This window comes from Schistocerca cancellata, chromosome 8 (assembly GCF_023864275.1).
Source record: "Schistocerca cancellata isolate TAMUIC-IGC-003103 chromosome 8, iqSchCanc2.1, whole genome shotgun sequence".
Taxonomy (NCBI): Eukaryota; Metazoa; Arthropoda; class Insecta; order Orthoptera; family Acrididae; genus Schistocerca; species Schistocerca cancellata.
The window spans coordinates 189555359-189578323 of record NC_064633.1 but is presented as its reverse complement, the minus strand read 5'-3'; positions in this window follow the sequence as shown (position 1 = coordinate 189578323).

Here is a 22965-nt window from a genome sequence, read left to right as displayed (position 1 = left end):
AGGAAATTTCGGAAGTAGAAAGTTACACCAGTATGGGTGACGTTCGTCTCTTGCAGAATCCTAAAATGCACTGCTCTGCAAAACCCAGGTTCTCATTCAAAATGGTCGAAAATTCGATTTTTTAATTTGCATCTTTTACAAGGATGTACCTATCTATCTATAATGGTGGGACAAAAATCTTTTTTAATTCCTGAGTTACGAAAGTTTCTACAGTCTACTGTTCGCAGCGCTGCTTCCTGGACTCGGGTAGGCGCGCCGGCCCCGGATCGAATCCGCCCGGCGGATTAACGACGACGGCCGGTATGCCGGCCAGCCTGAATGTGGCTTTTAGGCTGTTTTCCACATCCTACTAGGTGAACACCGGGCTGGTCCCGACGTCCCGCAGTTACATGACCCGCAGACTTTTGTAACACATTTACACTATTTCACGATTTACAAGAGACGCAGGCAGCTGGGGTACACTAATTCCGTCCCAAGGGGTATGGGGTGGCGGCAGGAAGGGCATCTGGCCACCCCTGAAAATTAACCATCCCAATTCCGTACTTAACCCTGCCGACTCTGCGCACAATGCGGGATAAAGGCAGTAGCAAAAGAAAGAAAGAAAGAAAGAAAGCATGCAAACATATTCGCCGAAAAAGCTGACAAACAACGTGTGCAGGCTGCCGAACGCGGCATATCCAGCTCAGCCAAATCGGCTTTTCCCACCAATCAGAACGGGGGAACTGCTCTCCAAGAACAGTTAAAGTTAGAGGAAGAGTTGATATACGGTCCTGGAATTTTCGTCAAATTTGGTGACGCGCGACCGCTACGGTCGCAGGTTCGAGTCCTGCCTCGGGCATGGATGTGTGTGATGTCCTTAGGTTAGTTAGGTTTAAGTAGTTCTAAGTTCTAGGGGACTGATGACCACAGCAGTTAAGTCGCATAGTGCTCAGAGCCATTTCAACCAAATTTAGTGAAAACAAAATTTTTGTTCCCCCCGTCTGGATTAGCCAATTTGAATATCTAAGTTCGGATTTGTGTCCAGCAATATAAAAAATACACAACAACACGAAGTTTTGGTCCAAACAGAATTAATAAAACACATAAAAGTTTTCACTAAATTTTATACAGGTTTTTATCGAGAAATGATGTTTCAAAACTGCGTGCTGCGGTTCAACCTGTCCACTTCTACCTTTGACCCACGAAAAGTAAACTCGTTTCTTGGGAGGTTGTATCTGTAACATACGCAATTTCTTAATATTAACTATTGTTTTGTAAAGCCATAAAGAGTGAAACGAACCCCCACAAATCAAGGTCAAAGTTCGATTTAGTACCAAATCGTTAAATTTAAGGTTATTCCATTGTGGTTAGCTATAAGTTCCAATAAATTGAACATAGTATCGACTGATGTTATCCGTTTTTTATTTCAGATAACTCTTCAAGGGCTATGGTGTATGGCTACTCAGTCTGCGTACTTAAAACTCGCAAGCTCTTGAATGAGATTTTCACTCTGCAGCGGAGTGTGCGTTGATATGAAACTTCCTGGCAGATTAAAACTGTGTGCCGGACAGAGACACGAACTCGGGACCTTTGCCTTTCGCGGGCAAGTGTTCTTTGTCAAACCATAATTACAGGCGCCATTCAGTATTTCGTTTCTGTTTTTGTATTGTAAATCTAAGATAAAGTTCAAAGTATGATCAATCATAAATCCCAAAGGGATTCTTTGTAGGTGTCTTCATTGTCTCAAAATAATTTCCAAACCTTACCTATTTTTTGCTGATTTGAAAGAGAACCTGGCCTTACAGACGAGCTAGATGAAATAACATAACACATTGATTGCTTGTTGTAAGTGGATGAAACTGCGGAAGCATGCTGCCAGAGGTCTCTCAGTCGTGCACAGAAGGCTGTACATCACACAGCGTGAGCTCTGCGTAAGTACTGCGCCAAACGAGGTTGACTCTGCAACACGAGGCAGTTGAAGGAACGGGAAAAAAACGTGTGTAAATCATCGAGCAAGTACCAGTGCACTGTGGTGCTGTTCTTCTTTATAACATTCCCGAAGATATCTGGATGATTTCTGGCGGGAAAGATTCATCGGGAAACTGAATGGAGGGCGAATTGTAACGAGTGTAGCCCAGGAGTTTCTTAATGCTCACAGATTTTCTTCACGCCCATGGGGAGTGTTCCGAACCAAAGACAGCGCTGCCCAGAAGAGAAGAGATGGTCGACCACAGTCAACTACGGTAGCAGTTGACCGCTACATTCTGGAACAGGCAAGAATGCAGCCACGTCAGACAGCGATTGCAGTAGCAACCACGTTTAACATGACTGCAAGGCACAAAATCTCACTCTCCGCAGCGGCACGACAACTGGATTACTGATCTCTTCGCCAGACGACCAGCACATCGTGTTCCGTTGACGTCCGCACATCCCCGGCTGTGGTGTCAAGAGCGTAGCGAAACGACTAGCGAAGCGTGAGGTTGCACATTCTTCTCGGATGAGAGCAGATTCAGTCTGAGTAGTGATTCTGGACGTACCCTCATATGGCGACAGTGGGGACCACGTAATGCACCAAGCCACATTGTCAAACATGATCGTTTTGATCGTCCAAGTGATGGATCGCGTAGGAATCGAACCCGGGCCGCCTACCAAGATATTTATTTATTTATTTGTGATGAGCACAGTCAGGGGCAGGCTGGAGGGGGAAAGGCGGGCAGGGGTCGAATTCCGAGGCTTGGCCACTATGGATCCCCCGTCCTACCACCGAAGCACACCTTAACATTTTTTTAATTTTAATATAATAAGCAACAAAACAAAAGTTATGACGAGGGCCTTCTTTCCCGCTGATATCACGTTACCGAAGCGGGCGGAAAGTAAAAGGCGGTCGTCATTACAATGGGAATCACCAGTCATCAACGGTAGGAGTGCCCGGGGCCGCTGCACACAGAGACTGTTTCTGTTATCGTACGGGAATCGTGGAAATATCACGTCTGCAAGTCAACTTCTTCTCACACCCGGCACACCCGAGCTGGGCCGTGTGTCCATCAATGACGACCCAAACAGTTAGCAAAAAGTTTCCGGTATTCCGTTCTGTTTGTTAAGACCAGGAACTCGTCGATCATGTAGCGCCACAAATCGAGGACTTCCTTTTCGCCGTCACGGTGCATGTAGTGTATTGCTATTCCTTATACCCAATTGATCGCATTCATCCGGGTCATCGGCAAATAGACGGCGCCGGGATGAAAGAGGTCCAGCGGCATAATCGAAACATAGTGGAAGCGTAGCAGGAAAGCCAGTATCTGGCGGATCAGTTTCCAGCATTCGCGTGCGGGGCCACACTTCAATCTGTGTTCACCCATATCTACCGTCACATGTGGTCGTCAGTTGGGCGAATGGCATGTAGCCTTCGTCGGGTCGGAAATTTCTCGTCCGTGAAAGTACCACGTCGACCGCACTAAAGTGGACAGGAAGGGTGCGTGGATGGTTCGCCAAACCCGCGTCCAGCCTAGCGTGGGGTGGCGTCGTACAACGTCGTTAGCCGGATTCCAGCGTTGGAGAATAATAAATCTTTGCTGTCGGATTTCGTGTCTCCGGTATACCCCCAAAAATTAGATGTGGTCCACGAAAAACGTCCTAATATGTGATAGCGAGGGCGATAAATGTCCAACGGGTACCGGTGGGCCCACCGTGTGAGGGGCTACCTCCGCTATCAGGATGCCAGGAAGATTGTCTGTTGGTGAAAGCCGGAGTCACCGCTTTGAGCGAAGGTAGAGCGGCAACGCTATGTGCCTGACTGAGTCCAACATCTCTTTTGTGGACGGCTAAACTAAGAGCAACGAAACGGATCTTAAAAATCGCACCAGCGTTCACTAAGTGTCCGAACACAGCCTGTATCCTGGAAGCCAACGTGTCTGACATCGATAATACGTGGGCGTAAGGTTAAGTTGAGAAGCCATGTACACATTGACGTACTGAGCGCGTTGCAAAATGTCCAGCGTTCTAAATTTGTTGAGGCGATCCTCTATGCAGAGTCGTAAGAACTTACGATAAGTAAAGGCCGCCGTACGTTGTATTTTTCGATGGAGCGATATCCGTAAACATTTGAGCATTGAGACTTTTGTCAAGGGAACATCCAGTTCTGCAGCCTGCTTCGTCCCACCTCCATATAGGGTGATTTTCAGAGGTTGATCACGCTGTCTGCCACCGTTCCATACTTCTGGAGCCAGGAAAGCGCCTTTCATATTTCGTCACCAGTCCGTGCTAACAACATCATATCATCGGCGTCTGCGCCACATCGAAAGGTCACAGAGTGGAGACTAAGACGTTCCAAGCGCCTCCGCAGTCCGTGAAGAGCAGTTTCGAGGGCAATGGCGAATAACATGGCAGAAAGAGGACAACCTTGTCTGACAGACCTCTTGATACGGACGGGAGCGGACAAACAGCCGTTTACCATAATTATCGTGACAAATGTCGCCATGCGTGGGATACCGATGTGTTCCATAACTGCACGCAGAAAACCATGTTCGACGCGATCGAAAGCGTGATCAAAATCCAGCGCAACAAGCGCGCCGTGGAGATAGCATGTTTGCAGCAGCGCTACCACGTCACTATACGTGCTCAAAGTCGTAAACACATTAGCGTTGCCTCCGAGGCAGGTTTGATCAGTGTGAATGGCTGCCATTACCGTAGATCTGAGCCTCTCACGGAGGATGCGTGTCAAAAACTTGTAGTCGGTGTTTGGCATTGTCATTGGTAGAAAATCAAGTGGACGACGGCCTTCCCGCGGGTTTGGCCACCGGAATCAAGAGGCCCTCAGTGAATTCAAATGGAACTTGAAAATCGGGGTTCAGGAGTTCTCTGTACATCCTGACCCACATTCGTCCCCTAAGATCAGAAAACCTTTTGTAAAATTCAAGAGGGAGTCCGCCATGACCTGGAGTTTTGTTGGGAGCACCGCGCAATATAGCCTCTCGTAGTTCCTCCAAAGTCACCTCCTACATGAGCGCCGCATCATTTTGTGGGTTCCGAGAGACGGGTACGTCGGATAGGAGGACTTCCCTGACTCCTACATCCATGTTGTACTCTCGCACGTAGAGAAGTGTGTATGACTGTGTGAACGCTCGAACGATGTCCATTTGCGTTTCAGCTCGTTGTCCATCCTCCGTCTGGACATCCGTAATGAGCTGCCTCTTGCGGCTTCTCATATCTTGAATGATATGGTGGAAGGAAGGTCGTTCTCCTCTAACATCACCAGTTGTCTTCACCAGCACCCGCACACCCGCGAGACGTACGGCGGTGATACATAGCAACTGTGCCTTGACGCCGGCCGGGCTGGCCGAGCGGTTCTAGGCGCTACAGTCTGAAACTGCGAGACTGCTACGGTCGCAAGTTCGAATCCTGCCTCGGGGATGGATGTGTGTTATGTCCTTAGGTTAGTTATGTTTAAGTAGTTCTAAGTTCTAGGGGACTGATGACCTCAGAAGTTAAGTCCCATAGTGCTCAGAGCCTTTTTTTTTGTGCCTTGACGTGGTGCTCTGCCGATTGTCGTTCCGGTGACGGCGGCTGCACAGCCAGTTCGCCGAGCGCAGTGTAGTAGAAACCAGTGGTCGCGTTATACCAGCGCGCTCTATCTCGTCCGTAGCTGGCTAATGTTCGGCACAAGGCGGGCTTGACATACAGTAACCACAATTGAAGTACGGAACCGTAAGCGGGTAATCGCCGTTGGCATCTGCTCCATGTGGACTCAACTTCGCGTCTGCAATTTACCTCATCAAGAAGGGCCACACTGAGGCACCACTAACCTCTACTTCGTCGGACACGTTGGCGGGGTAGGGTGAGACTACACACATACGCTAGGTGGTCCGTGAACGCTGCCAGCCACATCTCGGCGTCGACAACTGCCGATAGCAGGCCGCGTGTGAATAAACTCGATCCAGACGGCTGACGGAATTACTAGTAAAGTAGGTGTATGCCTTTCGGTCTCCGTGTTGTATGAGTCGTGTGTCTGACAAAGCCAAGTCCTTTACAAGCGCCTGAAGTGCTGGGCAGGTGGTATAGTGCGGCATCTGGTCGGATGGTCTGAGAACACAACTGAAATCTCCGCCTACCACCAAGTGATCGGCATTGCCCTGTGCTAGGTCTTCGGCTAGAAAAGTGCGGCGTTCTCTCCTCCTGTCGATGCCGGAAGGAGCATACAGGTTCACCAGACGAACTGTACCAACCGCAAGTGCGACTCCCCGGACCGACAGTAAATAGGATACGTCAGTTGCCATAATCCTTTTCCTCAGCAGAATAGCCGTACCTCGTCCGCCCTCATCTGAAGGGATACCGTACGCGTCATATCCGTAGGTATCGATACAGAGTCCTGCTCGGACTTCTTGAAGGAAAACGTCATCCAGATCCGCAGCTCGTAAAGTATCTTGCAACATACCGGTTTTGAGAGCAGAAGTAACGCAGTTGATAGTGACGAGGCGGTATGCCTGTGCCACCAAATCGTGGTTGCTGTCCTTGGTATTACAGGTGGAGCGTCTTCAGGGCGTAGAGATAGGAAACGACAGGAGTGGGGTCATGCTGGCCTAGGCGTCTGTCGCCGTCAACGTAAACGTTCCCAACGGCATCGGGGTATCGTCAGGGTCCTGAAATGCATCCTGCTGCATCTCCATCTCCTAGGCCCAGTCTCCCAGGGAGGTCAATACCACTGGATCTTCAAAGGTAGTCGTGGGTGCATCCCTGGGGACGGGGCTGCGGTGATCTCCCGCAGCCCTACAGAGCGCGGACCCACCGGTAGCGGGAGAAGACAGCGAACCGTGCGATACGTTAGTATCGGCCGTGTCGCATCGGTTTATCGGCTGACGCAACTTATCATCCATCGTCGATTCCTCGGGCCCTTCTACTGCGTCGTCGTTATGCGCCGTTTCTTATGTCGCTTCGGCGATTTCTGTTTACGCTGTCTCGCCTCTGTGTCTGGCGCTGGGCAGGGGATGGACGCGCCATCCTGTTTTTCAACTTCCACCGTACCGTCGGCTTGTCGTTGTAGTGATGCGCCTGCGCTCGACGAGAGGGCAACAGAGGCATCGGCACTGGAAGACTCAGGGGGCTCCTCAGGAACTGTGGCAGAGGCCTCCAAGGCTTGCACCAATATAGAAGGATCGTCATAAACAGCTGGCGTCTCCCGTCTTGCCGCCGCAAGCGTGGAGGTCGCTCTCGACTGTCGAATCTGACCGGATGAGGGCTTCTGCACGAGCATTAGATATGCACATGTCCTACCTGTCCACATCCGGAGGAGGTCCTCGGCTGACCGTCGCAAATAATTATCGCCTGGCAACCAGCGATCGTGAGGTTCGAAGGTATATGGCGGTCAATTCAATACGAACCTGCCACTCCCGGTTAAGGACAAGGTAAGTTTCGAAGGTCTTTCATTTTTCGGCCATATGACTGAGGACTGTGCCATGGGGTGGAAGAGCAAGGGAGACCAAACACGCGCACGTTTTGTATTCCCAGTCCAGCACGTTCGAGCGTTACCACACCCACGTTCCCGTCAGAGTGGCAGAACCTATAACTTTCCGTCGATCGTCTGAGAGGGTATTCACAGACCTCATCGTCAGTGAACATAAGGTAGAAAACGCTGGAGACGATAGATAAGGGGTACCTAGCAGCTCGTTGGGGTCAACATGTATCACGTTGCGTAAAAATCTCTCTACTTCGTGGGTCTCGGGTCGAGAGTACTTAGTGTCAAACTACAGCTTGATTGTGGCTTTCCGATACGAGAGAGCCATCGGATGTCAGGAACGTAACTATGACGCCCTACGCTAGCGCGGTGACGCGGTAAACAACAACACACCCGGAAACGCGACACGGAGCGACCGGGACGTACCGCACCGCTCCACAGCCAAAGGCCGACTGGCCAACTGACCTAACCAAGCACGACTCACTACCCGCCCTCACAGCTTTACTTCCACCCGTACCTGACTTCTTACCTCCCAAACTTCACAGAAGTTCTCCTGCGTAAATTTCCGGGCTAGCACACCGTGATAAAAATATCTAGTGGGAAAATGCCTTAGCCACAACTTTGAACAACGTTTACGGAACAAAATTTCACTAAGCAGCTAGGTGTGCTCTGATTTAAAGAGTTGCTGGCAGTAGGAAAGCTGTGAAGTTGGATAGTGGGTTGTGCTCGCAAAGCTCATTCAAGAGGGCATTTGCCTGCGAAGGGCAAATGTCCCACATTCGAGTCCGGGTCCGGCATGTGGTTTTAATGTGCATATAAGATACATCTTGCCTTGTTTTTATACGACACTTTGCAAACAACAGGTGAAACGACAGATTCCGTACCCCTACATACCAAAAAGGCGTCCTGTCTAAGACAGATAACGGGGAAGAATCCGTGGGAATTCAGTATAGATGTCCATTTATTACTTGTAGATTTCAAAAAGGTCTACTATACTATACGCTCCAAAATGTAATGAGGGAATGTGAAACACTGTCAAAGGCAATTAGAGTAGTCAAAATGTACATAGATGAAATTTTATATTTGATGAAGACACCTATAGGAGAAACTGAAAATTTTGATCACTGGATTGAGACAAGGGGGTGCCATTTGGCCTACTTTATTTTTAGGAAAGTCAAATGAAAACAGAACACTTGCCACAAAGGGTCCATGGAACAGTTCCATTCAAAAGTAATAATCACACGCTTTAAGACATTTATCACACTTGGACAGAAGGCGGATAGCCGCTGACAGATCCACAACTTCACCCATGCTTGAAGTTCCTCGACTGACTAAGACCGCCGGCCACGCATATATTTCTTCAGGTCGCCAAAGATGCGAAAATCACGCGGTGAACGATCCGGGCTGCACAAAGGATACTGCATTGTTCCCCAACCAAAGCGCTGAGTGTAGCTTTCGTTCGATTGGTGTTATAGGAGAGGGCGTTGTCGTGCAACAGGGTTATTCCTCCAGCAGCATTCCTGTGCGTGTTGACTTTATGGGACATCGCAGTTTCTGCAAAGTGCCTTCATAACGCTGCCCACTGTCGTTCCATGCTCGAAGAACTCCAAGAGCAGAGGGATCCTGCAGTCGAAGCTGCACCATCATGCCCGCCAACTTGCTGCGAATAGGAAGAAGGCTACGCTTCAGATATTCGGTTGGGAATTACTGCAGCATCCTCCGTAAAGCCCGGATACTTCACCGTGTGATTTTCACTTCGTAGGTGACCTGAAGAAAGACTCGCGTCGACGTTGTGGACGCTGATTTAAGTCGGATGAGGAATTGCAAGAGTGGGTGCGGTTGTGCATCCATCAGCGGTCGACGGCGTTCTACGAAACAGGAATTGATCGTCTCGCCTCATAGTGGGATAAACGTCATAAAGCGTGTAAGTATTACTTTCAGTCCCCGCATCTCGTGGTCGTACGGTAGCGTTCTCGCTTCCCACGTGCGGGTTCCCGGGTTCGATTCCCGGCGGGGTCAGGGATTTTCTCTGCCTCGTGATGGCTGGGTGTTGTGTGCTGTCCTTAGGTTAGTTAGGTTTAAGTAGTTCTAAGTTCTAGGGGACTGATGACCATAGATTTTAAGTCCCATAGTGCTCAGAGCCATTTGAACCATTTTATTATTTTCAGTGGAATCATTCTAAGGTCCCGTTTAATCGGGAGTTCGGTTTTAGTTTGACTGCCCCTCGTAAGCTCGTCTTATAGAAGGTCGATAGAGAATTTAGTACAGCTAAGCTACAAGGGATCCAAATATTGGAGGTGAACACTGCTAAACTTGGCTATGCAGATGATTTAGTGTTAATAAGTAGTTCCCAAACAGAATTAATCGGAGGGATGCAAAGTTATTACAAAATCGCTGAGAAAACAAAATTACTTGTTAGTGGAGAAAAGACGAACATCTGGTCACAAATACGGGAGATTGTGGCTGTTATTATAAATTTTTCAATGGTTGGAGTTCAGAAGTCTACAGCCATTGGCTAATGAGGATCCGGTGATGCCAGAACCTGCAACATTTTGGGAAAAAGAGCAAATACTTAGTTCATCTTACATCTTCAAATGTGAAGCTATTTCGTCTTGGACCGTCAAAGGCAGACATGCCTTCGCTATAGAGCTGCAGAGAGCTTATCGAAGCTGCCGGGTCTGAACTTTCAGTTGTCTCTGCAACCACCCTCAGTACCTAAGTCTTGAACTGTTGGTAAGCATGCGCTGCACTTGCCTGCATCGTGACGAAGGGACTGCGAATTCATTTGTTTCGAGTTGGAGGCTTACTTTTCTAAATTAAAATACGCAGTCAGCTAGTTAAACTCAACATGTGGTTAGGAAAGCGAGTTGGCACATATGTATTTTCCTGGGTCATTCTTCAATCTGTTGTCCAACTCAGCTATCAACGGCAGTTTAAAGTGACATAGCTAATCGGATCATTTCATTTCCATTTCCACTCACTTGTGCCAATGTCTTCTACACCTACATATACACTCCGCTAGCCACAAAGCGGTGTGTGGCGGAGGGCACAATTCGGGCCAGAGTCCTCCCCCTCTGTTCCACGCGCGGATCGCGCGAGGGAAAAACGACTGAACGCCTCAGTACGAGCTCTAATTTCCCTTATCTTTGAATGGCGACCAATACGCGATTTAAAAGTTGGTGGTGATAGTATATGCTCTACATCCTCGAGGAAGATCGGATTTCGGAATTTAGTGAGCAGCCCCTTCCGGTTAGCGGGTCGTCTATCTGCAAGAGTGTCCCACTTCAAATTTTCTATGAGATTTTTAACGCTCTCGCGAAGGCAAATGTACCAGAAATGAATCTTGCCGCTCTTCTTTGAACCTTCTCAATCTCTTGAATCAGACCCTACTGGTAAGGGTCCCATACAGACGAACAATACTCTATGGACGAACTAACGTATTGTGAGCAATTTCCTTTGTTGAAGGACTGCACCGCTTCATAATTCTAACAATAAACCGCAACCTGAGTTTACCTTGTGCGTTACTTGTGTAATCTGATCATTCGATTTGAGATCATTTCGAATGCTCACACCCAGATACTTGACGGATGTTACCGGTTCCAAAGACTGGGCATTTATTTTGTATCCCAACATTAATGGGAATTTTCGCCTTGTTATACACAGTAGGATACACTTACTAATATTGAGAGATAACTGCCAGTCATTACACCACGCATTGATTTTCTGCAAATCCTCATTCGTTTGTTCACAACTTTCGTGTGATTCTACTTTCCTGTAGACTACAGCACCATCGCTAAACAGTCTAAAACCGCTGTCAGTACCATCAACCAGATCTTTTATATAAATCGTAAAAACAGCGGATCTATTAAACTGCCTTGGGGCACACCTGATGTTACAGTTGTTTCTTTTGAAGTCTCCACATTCAAGACGACATACTGCTCTCTGTCTGTTAGAAAACTTTCTATCAAACCGCATATGTCATCGGATAGACCGTAAGCGCGCACTTATTGGAGCAAGCGACAGAGGGGAACTGAGTCGAATGCCTTTCTAAAGTCGCGAAATATGGCATCATCCTGGGAGCCGGTGTCTGGAGCCTGTTGTATATCATGCACAAAGAGGGCCAGCTGTGTCTCGCATGATCGATGTTTTTTAAAACCGTGCTGATTTCTGCAGATGGGCTTCTCAGAGTCTAGAAACGTCATTATGTCTGAACACAAAATATGTTCCATGATTCTACAACAAATAGATGTCAGTGGAACTGTCCAGTAATTAAGTGCATCATATTTTCTACCCATTTTATAGAGTGCTATGATCCTGGCCTTCTTCCAGTCCCGTGGAACTTTCCACTATTCCAATGATCTCTGATAGATGATGAATAAGAATGGTGCTACATTTGTAGCACAGTCAACATAAAATCTTTCAGGGATACCGTCGGGGCCAGATGCCTTCCTGGCGTCTTATGTTAGTTTTAATTGATCTGAACCTTTGTGCACTTCAGTATTACTGGTTTTGTAATTTAATGAGTAGAATCACATTAATGCGTCGTTATAATAAACAGGATTTTAGTAAGACCTTTGGTTTCATTTTATAATTCGATGATACATCTTTCTCATTATGTCTACGCGAGTTATGGTACCAACATTTACATACTTAACTGGGCCACTCCTGTTTGAATTAAGGGGAGCCGGAGGTGGTCAAATCCAAAAAATTAAGATTTTTTTCTTGCCACCGAAAATTAATTGGAACATTCCTCTTTAATGTAAACTTTGAATTATTGTTCCACTCGCCCAAGAAGTGGAGTTATTACCATTTTCCCCCACGCCTGCAGAGGAAATGGGCGGCCGCTGAATGCATCTAACACCCTCTCGTGACTTCCTGGGATTTTCTTGGCCTGTTACGCATACAGCGCCTTATGTTACGCATACAGCGAGTGTGCAAGGGTTGGCTACATTGTTTTCTGTGACAAATGAAGCGCTAAGAGCGTGGAACATCGTCTGTTTGCTGTTTACCTTTTCGAATTAGTTCAGTGTTGCGCCTGTTGTTGGTAGTATTATACTTCTTGTGTAAAGCGTTGTTCTGGTTACGATGCCACGTTTTAGTAACCGTGTATATAAGAAGAGGAAGAACGTAGGCAAAAGAAAATTAACACCAATACCAAGTTGCGATACTACAATTACTGAAAACAGTGCGTTCTTCTGCTAAGCCACACATGGCCGGCCGTAGCCCTGCGACATCTTCTAGCAAATACTACCTTGGGGATGGTGACTCCAAAGGTTTCAAGACTATAGAGGAACTGAAACCATATGGAAATGAATTTGTAGTTGAAAAGTTGGAATACATTGGGCATGTGCAAAAGCGTATGGGTGCACGGCTTCGAAGGCTCAAACAAACATTGGGTTCAAGTAAGCTCAGTGATGGAAAGACAATAGGAGGGAGAGGCAGGCTTACTGATGAGGTGATTGAACGTCTACAGAGATACTATGGGTATGCTATAAGGAAAAATACTAGTAATTTTAGTGACGTGTGAAAAGCAGTGTGGGCATTGTTCCTTCATGCTGCCTCTTCCAATGAATACCATCAACACATCCTGTGCCCAAAAGATTCCTGGTGTAAATATGATGCAAAAAAGGACTATGATCACAAACATGGTTTGCCAGCAGCTGTGATAAATGCTACAAAACCAATTTTTCATGACTTAGCACAGCCAGAATTGTTACACAAATGTCTACACGGAAAGACGCAGAATCCTAATGAGAGCGTAAACAATTTGATTTGGAAAGTGATTCCAAAAAGGGTATTTGTAAGCATAAAAACACTGCACTTTGGTATTTATGATGCAATAGCAACCTACAACCAAGGGAACAGTGTGAAGTTCAGAAGGCATTACGATTTACAGCTGGGGTGAACACTGTACAAGCACTAAGAAATATTGACAGAGAAAGGATAAGAGGAGCAGAAAGAAGAGAAAGGCATATGAAGTATGATGGAACAACAGGCCAGAAAAGAAGACAGAAGAGGAAACTTTTGGAGAATGAAGAAGACCACCCTGATGATCCATCCTATAGTGCAGGAATGTATTGAGATACTTTGATAGCCATTTGCCGTAAATTAGAATTTTTCGAATATAAGGAACATTTTCTCAAAATCCACTCAAGCTAGAGAGATGAAATTTTTATACAGCACTCCTAGTGGTCAAACTTACATTGCAACACAGCCATTTGCCAATATGTTCAGTAGTTTCATTTCAGTTTAATTATAAAGCAATTATTTGTAAAAAAAATTGGGTCATTAATAAAAAAAATAATTGGAAGGAAACTAGAAAAGATACTCCAAAATCCCTCTGTCATAACTGCAATACTAAACCACTCTACATGTAAAAAAAATTCAAATTTTTCTATTTGGTAGTTTATTCATAAATGTTACTCATACTTAGTGATTTTAACATGGGCAGCATAGCCACCTCCGGCTCCACTTAAGATGTTCAATGGTTTCCGTTGCGCGACTTATTCTTAATATTTCTCATGATCTTATGGGAAGCTGTTTGTGCACTGTCACGCGGTTCGGATCTTGTCACCACATCAGGGGTATGCTAAGTGCTCACGTGCAGTCTCACACCGCACCATTGATCAGAGACTAGATGGAATTACCCTTCCCTGTGTAGGCTGCCACTAACACCACAATATAAACAGCTACGTTAGAGATGTTATCGTCAACCTTCGTCAACGAGTATGTTGGCGGCATTGAGAGATCCTTCCAATGCTTGGAGAGGCACAACGGTCTTCGTGTGAGGAGCCATCGGGCATGATCTCAGGTCACAGCAGGTAGTGATTTAGGTAATTGTGACGGCACAACGATACGTCACGGATATTCTGCGTTCTTATGCATTACCTTTCACGTGACAATACCGTGGTGCCATTTTCAACAGGGCTCGTCCGAGCACGGGGCTCACAACCCGAACCACACGCCACTGTTAAGCACTAATGAAGGACTGGGTCCCTTACTTCGATTGCACACTATCCGTTAAGGTCAATCCAACACATTTATTTCAAATAAAATAAATGAAGTTACATTTGAATCTGTCTGACATTAAACAGGAATTTTAAAAAAACAACAATTTCAATATCAGCTGATTTAGTGCATGAAGCGCGAGTTAATCCAATAACCAGATAAACTAAACAATTCTCCGTAATTCAAAAGAAAGAGAAAAACAAAATTGAATCAATACACCCCACTGACAAATATCCAAAAAACCTTACAACACTACTCAAAAGAATACACTGATGTGGGGAGCAGTCATTCACCCGACGGAACACTTCAAAATGAGTTCAATAACACAGCTGCGTGCCCCAGAAAACTGCAAGACATTAAATACACTTCATTTGACAAATAACCAATACTCATTAACATTACGCCACTTCTGTTTGAACTGCAGTGTCCCAAAGAAACAGGCGCTTATTCTGATAGAACAATTTTTTTGATATGTTTAAATCACAGCATTAAGGAATTCCAAAAGATTTCCAATCGAACCCCCCCCCCCTTTCCATTGAGGCAAAAATCTTTCCCCTTTCTAGGCGGAGGCTGAGCCAGAAACAGAAAATGCCACAAAAACACAGTTTTACTGTGAAGTCTTACAGGACACTCGGAAGCAGTAACAGACAATGGGTCGGCACCCACAAATAATACAGACTAAGAGTCAGGCTTGGAGCACATCCTACGAGAACTTGTTCACACTATGCTCACACAAACTGTAGACATTCCGGCCGAACATCCACTTGCGGTGGCTGCCAGAAGGACGAAGCAACCAACAGGCCCATGCCATGCCTCTCATACAGGCACCTCAATTTGTACAAACATCTAGGCCAACAGCAACTCCGGACTCCCCTCTCACTGCGAGGCTTGGCACAGTTTATATGAAATGCCTTCCAAGCAACCAGTAACCGCTGCAGGTTCAAAATGGTTCAAATGGCTCTGAGCACTATCGGACTTAACAGCTGAGGTCATCAGTCCCCTAGAACTTAGAACTTAGCGGTCGCGCGGATCCAGACTGAAGCGCCTAGAACCGCTCGGCCACTTCCGCCGGCCCGCCGCATGAGTTTCACGATTAGCAAACATCCCCAACGTATCAGACATCACACATGTGCTTACGCCCGAGCCACAACTCCGCCAGTCTCACCGGCCGCCCCAAACCGACTTACTCTCGCCGTCCCGCGCGCCCCAGCTGAAAACGCAAACATGCTGATGCCCGGGGACGCGCCAAAGATAACAAGCCGATCGCTGATGATCGACCAGCGATCTGGCTCAAGGGCAATGCGCGTTCATACATAGCACATCATCTCGCTATGAACTATGCGTGATGTTGAATTATTCCCGCGGTCACAGGAGAATAATTCCGTGGTCTGTTGCTTCTTCATATGTCACTCACACTGATCTGCTACTCTAGTGTGCAAACATCTTCCTTAACAGCTAATCCTACCATATCCATTCCTCCCCCTCCTCAAATTAACGTCGTAGTTATATCTCGACCTTCGGTCTGATTGTCCATCACAACAGTGATGAACCTATATGAATGAAATAATTTATTTAATCGTATTTTTTTTTAAATTTCTCTGCAATTGTTTCCGTTAATCCGCCTGAAAATGACTAAGATGATCTTAAACATGCTGAGTGAAATGCAAAAATGAAAACCAGAAACTATTCCATCGCACCTGTTGCGTTTTCAAGGGAAACTGTCCTCCCATCTACTGAGAGCTCTTCCTACATTCCATTGTTCTACTGGCCTATACTCAGCCAAAACCTTTTTAACTCTATTACTGTTCATTTGTTCGAAATGCTCTTTTCTTTTCAAGTTAAAAATGTACAGTTCCTTCCTTACAACAAGACTTAATATTTTTCTGTCTCGGCAGATTTTAATTTCCTCTTATCTGCGTCAATCTCACTGCCGTATGTTAACACTTGGACTACGATCAGATTGTGCTCTTACGTAAAGGATAAAACGCTAGGTAAACAATTGTGACATACAACAATAAAATGACAGTTATCGTCAATAACACTGAGCTTTTGCATAGAGCCAACAAGCGGCGATGTCTTTATGTGAATGAAGAGCTGGAAATGTGTACTGCCAAATGAAAGGAACCTGATACCTGTCTTTATCAGCAAAATAAATTGTTTCGCAACGTTTATTTTAATATTTACGATGATGTTCTGCAGCAAATGTTCAGTGCCTGACGGCTCCCTCATCCGCTAACATGGATGTGTTTGCTGGCCGTAGGTGGACTGTTCGGCGCAGACTGCGGCCTTCAGCACGCCTCGTCACTTCACAAGCTATCGATCGTGGCAACTGTTTCGCCAATTACCTTGTAAATCTGTTGTTAATATGTAATAATATTGTTTCTAGTTTTTTTCTTGCATTTTAATCTTCTCCAAGTTGTGTTTTAACCGATGGAGGATTCAGTTAATGAAAATTAGAAGGGTTTGTTAATTTTAAACTTCGTCTCATGAAATATATAAATAGACGCGAAAATGTACAATCCTGCTGAATCTGCTGTAAGGTTATTTCCTACATTTCTATTTTTACCTTTATCTTGTGATACATCAGAAATACTGAAAATGTATCAGTCTGTCAATGTGCTGGTCAATGATGTGAGGGCACTGACTCGTGCGCGTATCACTTGACTGACTTCGTAGCTTTCCCTATCCCATGCTCTGTACATTTTTACACAATTTTATGTTATATTCTTTCTTGCTTGTCAGATCGAAAGCGAATATTATTAACAAAAAAAATAGTGATCGAGGCAGTGTGTTTATTAAAGAATCTGTCATCTGCCTTTTCTGCTGTCTGTTTGATACGGTCGTTCCGCTTTAAAGAGCTCTGTACGCTCACTGCGAGATATTTAATAAATATGCCAGCGTCCATTGATTATTCGGCAATCGCCTGGTAAAACAATAACAGATCTTTCTGCATATTTATTCCCAATGCGATACATTTGTTTATATATAAGGTCAGCTGCCAATCCCTGCACCAAACGTTGACCCTCTACACGTCTTCTCATTTCGCTACAACTTTCAAGCTTCGCGGAATCTCTGTACCCAACAGAACATCTACATACATCGATCCACGCTTCCGACGTTATCAACTGTTCTAGGGATTGTAGAGACGTCTTACAAGGAGACCGCACCTACTTGATGTCAACGATTTCGTTCAGATACATGCAAGGCTTTGCCAGAAATGAAAGTGACTTTTTTGAGTTTCAGTCTTTTTACGTTACTTACACTGTAAATGCGCCGAAACAGTACTAAATTTGACGTGTTTTTTAGGTTTTCATAAAAGGCATGAAAAGAAAAAGCAAAGGAAAATTTAGGACTAAAAATAAATTTCCGAGAAAGGATTGTAGTTACAGCGTCCACGAGGACTCCACAAATAATTTTCCAAGAAGGTGCTGCGTGGCGGGATTTTTCGCTCTTTCTTTCGTCTCCTTACCCTCTATCTCCGTCACTTTCATCGAACAGTTCACCTACCTCTATATTTATTCTTTCCGACGTCCCTTCACTCTGCGGTAGTTGATACACGCAAGGCAGTGTAAAGCAGCGTTGATGAAACCATTACCTAGCCCACAGAGGCCGCGTAACTCAAGTTGCAAATCAGTTCCTGAAAGTTCATTTTCACAAATTTCGGGCGGTAGGAGAACGCAGTATACTTGTAGTAAGCATTTGAAAATTCTCTTAATGTCTTTTTATTCATAAGGAAGCACATTTAAAGGCTATCAAGTCTGTATTTAATAATGCAAATGCTCTACCGTTCCAAGTTCTCTGTGTATACAACATATTTCACACGTAACTAGAATTCCTGGAAGTCCGACTCGATTAATTTTGCGATCGAACCATCACTGACCCACCGCTATTAGCAAGTTGAACATGCAATCGTTTCAGTTGTCTTCTATGTTAGAAGTGCTCGCCAAAATATTCCACAAAGAACACGGAATATGCCACGCGGATTTGTCTTTACGACCAAATGATCACAAGCCTCTAAAACTTCAACTAATTAGTTCCGAAACATCACATTTTCCTCAAAATATTCGTAACTCAAACCGCTTCAGTCACGACACCTTCTATCTGAAATGATCTTACTAGCTCTTCATTTTACATATTATTTTCGCGAAGACATCTAGCATGGTGTTACCTGGAAGCAGGTTAGTGAGCGACTTTCTCGATGCTCCTCTCCTCCCTCTCTATGTAACTGTCAATTTCAATTTCTAATATATTGTTTAACAAAACAGAACGAAATGAAAAATATTCTTTAAATTAATATAGAAAGTTATTCCGCTTCACTTTTATTCTGGCTGCTCTCTTACAAAAGCAAGCACACATCGACATACGTGATCAGCATCGTTGCTGCAACACAATTTTCCCACGGTTCAATTTCGTAAGGTTTTACATAAAATCACATTAAGTTTTAACGTACGTCCCACATACTCTCTCATTCATTTCCATGTATTCACACAACAAAATAATAAAAAAAATAATAATTTAGAATGATTTTTTACATTACGTAACATAGTGTAATTAAAGTTTTGAAAAGAAAATTCCAATTAAGTGATTTTTTTATATACTGTGAACTTTGTTATGGCTTCAGATGACAATAAAAAACATTTGGTTATTGTTCCTAACTGAGTTTTGAAACACAAGTATCGATCTTAGGACATTTAAGTAATTTTCTCAATCTCCGTAACTGTAATTGAGAAAAATCTGAAATTTTGACAGGATCCCTTCCTTAATAACAATTTTAAACAAAATTGGATGATAATTACAATGGTTTATTTAGATTCGTAGGGGGTATGAATTTGCGTATCGACTGAATGTTACTTGAGACCCTTCTCACGGCTGGTAACGTCTGCTGAGCTGTGAGTCAGAGCGAAGAAAAAACACGGCCATCCTGAAGCCACCATGCTACACAGCTGCGTGCCTTGCTGCGTCGAATGATACTTCGTAATAACTTGCTATGTTACAAAGAGATGGTAATTAGTGTGTCCGATCCAACAGGTAAGTCGAGAATTCTCACTCGACAACATCAACCTAAATCCTCTTTTTAACGACTGTGTAATAAAATACGGACATTTGTATATGCTCTTCCCAGATTACCTGTTCAAATAGACTTAAGAACGAACCCTGAACCACTGATGTGCCAAAGTATTTCTCGTGAAAGCACAGGGTATAAACAAAATAACCCACTCGTATAGGGCGCAATACGCTGTAACCGTTACTGAAAAATTATTGCCAAAAGTACAGGGTTATTACAAATTATTGAAGCGATTTCACAGCTCTACAATAACTTTATTGTTTGAGATATTTTCACAATGCTTTGCACACACATACAAAAACTCAAAAAGTTTTTTAGGCATTCACAAATGTTCGATATGTGCCCCTTTAGTGATTCGGCAGACATCAAACCGATAATCAAGTTCCTCCCACACTCGGCGCAGCATGTCCCCGTCAATGAGTTCGAAGGCATCGTTGATGCGAGCTCGCAGTTCTGGCACGTTTCTTGGTAGAGGAGGTTTAAACACTGAATCTTTCACATAACCCCACAGAAAGAAATCGCAGTGGGTTAAGTCGGGAGAGCGTGGAGGCCATGACATGAATTGCTGATCATGATCTCCACCACGACCGATCCATCGGTTTTCCAATCTCCTGTTTAAGAAATCATTATGGAAGTGCCGTGGAGCACCATCCTGTTGAAAGATGAAGTCGGCGCTGTCGGTCTCCAGTTGTGGCATGAGCCAATTTTCCGCGGGCTACGCGTGAAACTTGCCCGCACGCGTTCAACCGTTTCTTCGCTCACTGCAGGCCGACCCGTTGATTTCCCCTTACAGACGCATCCAGAAGCTTTAAACTGCGCTTCCATCGCCGAATGGAGTTAGCAGTTGGTGGATCTTTGTTGAACTTCGTCCTGAAGTGTCGTTGCACTGTTATGACTGACTGATGTGAGTGCATTTCAAGCACGACATACGCTTTCTCGGCTCCTGTCGCCATTTTGTCTCACTGCGCTCTCGAGCGCTCTGACGGCAGAAACCTGAAGTGCGGCTTCAGCCGAACAAAACTTTATGAGTTTTTCTACATATCTGTAGTGTGTCGTGACCATATGTCAATGAATGGAGCTACAGTGAATTTATGAAATCGCTTCAATCATTTGTAATAGCCCTGTATGTGTATGCCCACAACAGAATACTGGCTCAATCGGACCGCGGCTTCGAAAGTCGGTGGATGCGTACGCTGCAGACACTAGAATGTCGTCATTACTTCATCGAAATCTAGCAAACTAATAACGGTCATATACAAAAATAATTTGAATGATGTGATGAAACCCTACGTGCAGCAGAATAGATTTCTTCTGTTACTTGACTCGTGTGGAGGACAAGCAGATTCACAGTTATACAACGAATCTTTGCGATATGAAGAAGGATTACCTTCGTGCAGTATTTAAGAGATTCCTCCAAAGTCTCTCAATTACTGCAGTCACAACGTCTATTTTTACCGTAAGTAAATAATTTCGCCAAAAAGCTTAAAAACTGCTCTTGTATCATCGAGAGAGGAAAAGAAATCACATCCCGAGAAGATGCTATCAAAATATGTTCCATTGTATATCGGGATCTATCCGCCACATTATTTTGCGAAATAATCGGTTACGCGTGGTTTGCTGCCAAATTGTTCGAAGAGACAGAACATTTTATGGATGTGCAGCAAGTTTGTTGTTCTACAGAAACTTTTAAAAAACCGTGTCATACCATGTCTTTGTAAAAATGCAGCGTTTATAGAGTGGCGAGAAAATTTCTGCTGCCCTGCTCTTACGATGAATATCACCCCATCACGTTTTTGTCAACTGTGAAACAACAGACATACGTAATTTTGTAGAAGTTCACGCGTGTGACTTTCAATCCCTCCTGCAAATTTATTCGCAATCCCAAATTTTCCTTGGCCTTTTATGTTTTATGCACGCCTTCATGCATTACTTCGCTTTATTTGCGATACGAGAAACGCAAAATTTGAAAATAAAAAAAATCCGCGTAGTGACTTGACCCATGGTCCGTTCGGTTACCACTCTGTTCTCTTTCCACTGCACCAACCGCTATTGAGAAACTTTTTTTTTTTCTTTGTCATCAGTCTACTGACTGGTTTGATGCGGCCCGCCACAAATTCCTTTCCTGTGCTAACCTCTTCATCTCAGAGTAGCGCTTGCAACCTACGTCCTCAATTATTTGCTTGACGTATTCCAATCTCTGTCTTCCCCTACAGTTTTTGCCCTCTACAGCTCCCTCTAGTACCATGGAAGTCATTACCTCATGTATTAGCAGATGTCCTATCATCCTGTCCCTTCTCCTTACCAGTGTTTTCCACGTATTCCTTTCCTCTCCGATTCTGCGTAGAACCTCCTCATTCCTTACCTTATCAGTCCACCTAATTTCTAACATTCGTCTGTAGCACCACATCTCAAATGCTTCGATTCTCTTCTGTTCCAGTTTTCCCACAGTCCATGTTTCACTACCATACAATGCTGTACTCCAGACGTACATCCTCAGAAATTTCTTCCTCAAATTAAGGCCGGTATTTGATATTAGTACACTTCTCTTGGCCAGAAATGCCTTTTTTGCCATAGCGAGTCTCCTTTTGATGTCCTCTTTGCTCCGTCCGTCATTGGTTATTTTACTGCCTAGGTAGCAGAATTCCTTAACTTCATTGACTTCGTGACCATCAATCCTGATGTTAAGTTTCTCGCTGTTCTCATTTCTACTACTTCTCATTACCTTCGTCTTTCTCCGATTTACTCTCAAACCATACTGTGTACTCATTAGACTGTTCATTCCGTTCAGCAGATCATTTAATTCTTCTTCACTTTCACTCAGGATAGCAATGTCATCAGCGAATCGTATCATTGATATCCTTTCACCTTGTATTTTAATTCTACTCCTGAAACTACGCTCACACAAATGACTCACGCCTTGCCCGCCCCGCCCCAAAAATGCTATTTTTTCTTGACGCTTGGTCATCTCGAGCTCCCACTTCTTACGCTTTCATTTCTGACCAAGCCCTGCATATGACAATCAGTCGCGGTCCGCTTGTTAGTAGATAAATTTTGATAAGGAACCTGTAACGCAAGGTACCGTCTGGATTTAGAATAAGCTCGAATGTCGCATTACTTTCGAATTCCCCGCTTCACGGTACAGTACTTTATGGTAGCTGCACAACGTGTGTATACCCGATGTTTTCCGGATGCGATCCAAAGACGGGCACTACGGTTTGTGGAACGTACGTTTGGAAGCACGCGTCGGAGACGCATTTCACAAAAAAACTCAAGCAATTCCGTAACTCGATCATCTAAAATGACTGGATCTGTCAACATGTTGGCGATCACTGATCGAAAGAAAAACTTGGAAATCGGCTTCCACTGCAGCGTGAGGATTTTCACTCGACCTTCAACGATTATTACATCTTTTGTTGAGTCCATTCCCTGTAGACGTGGCTTCATCTGTAAATACAGCGTCAAAGAG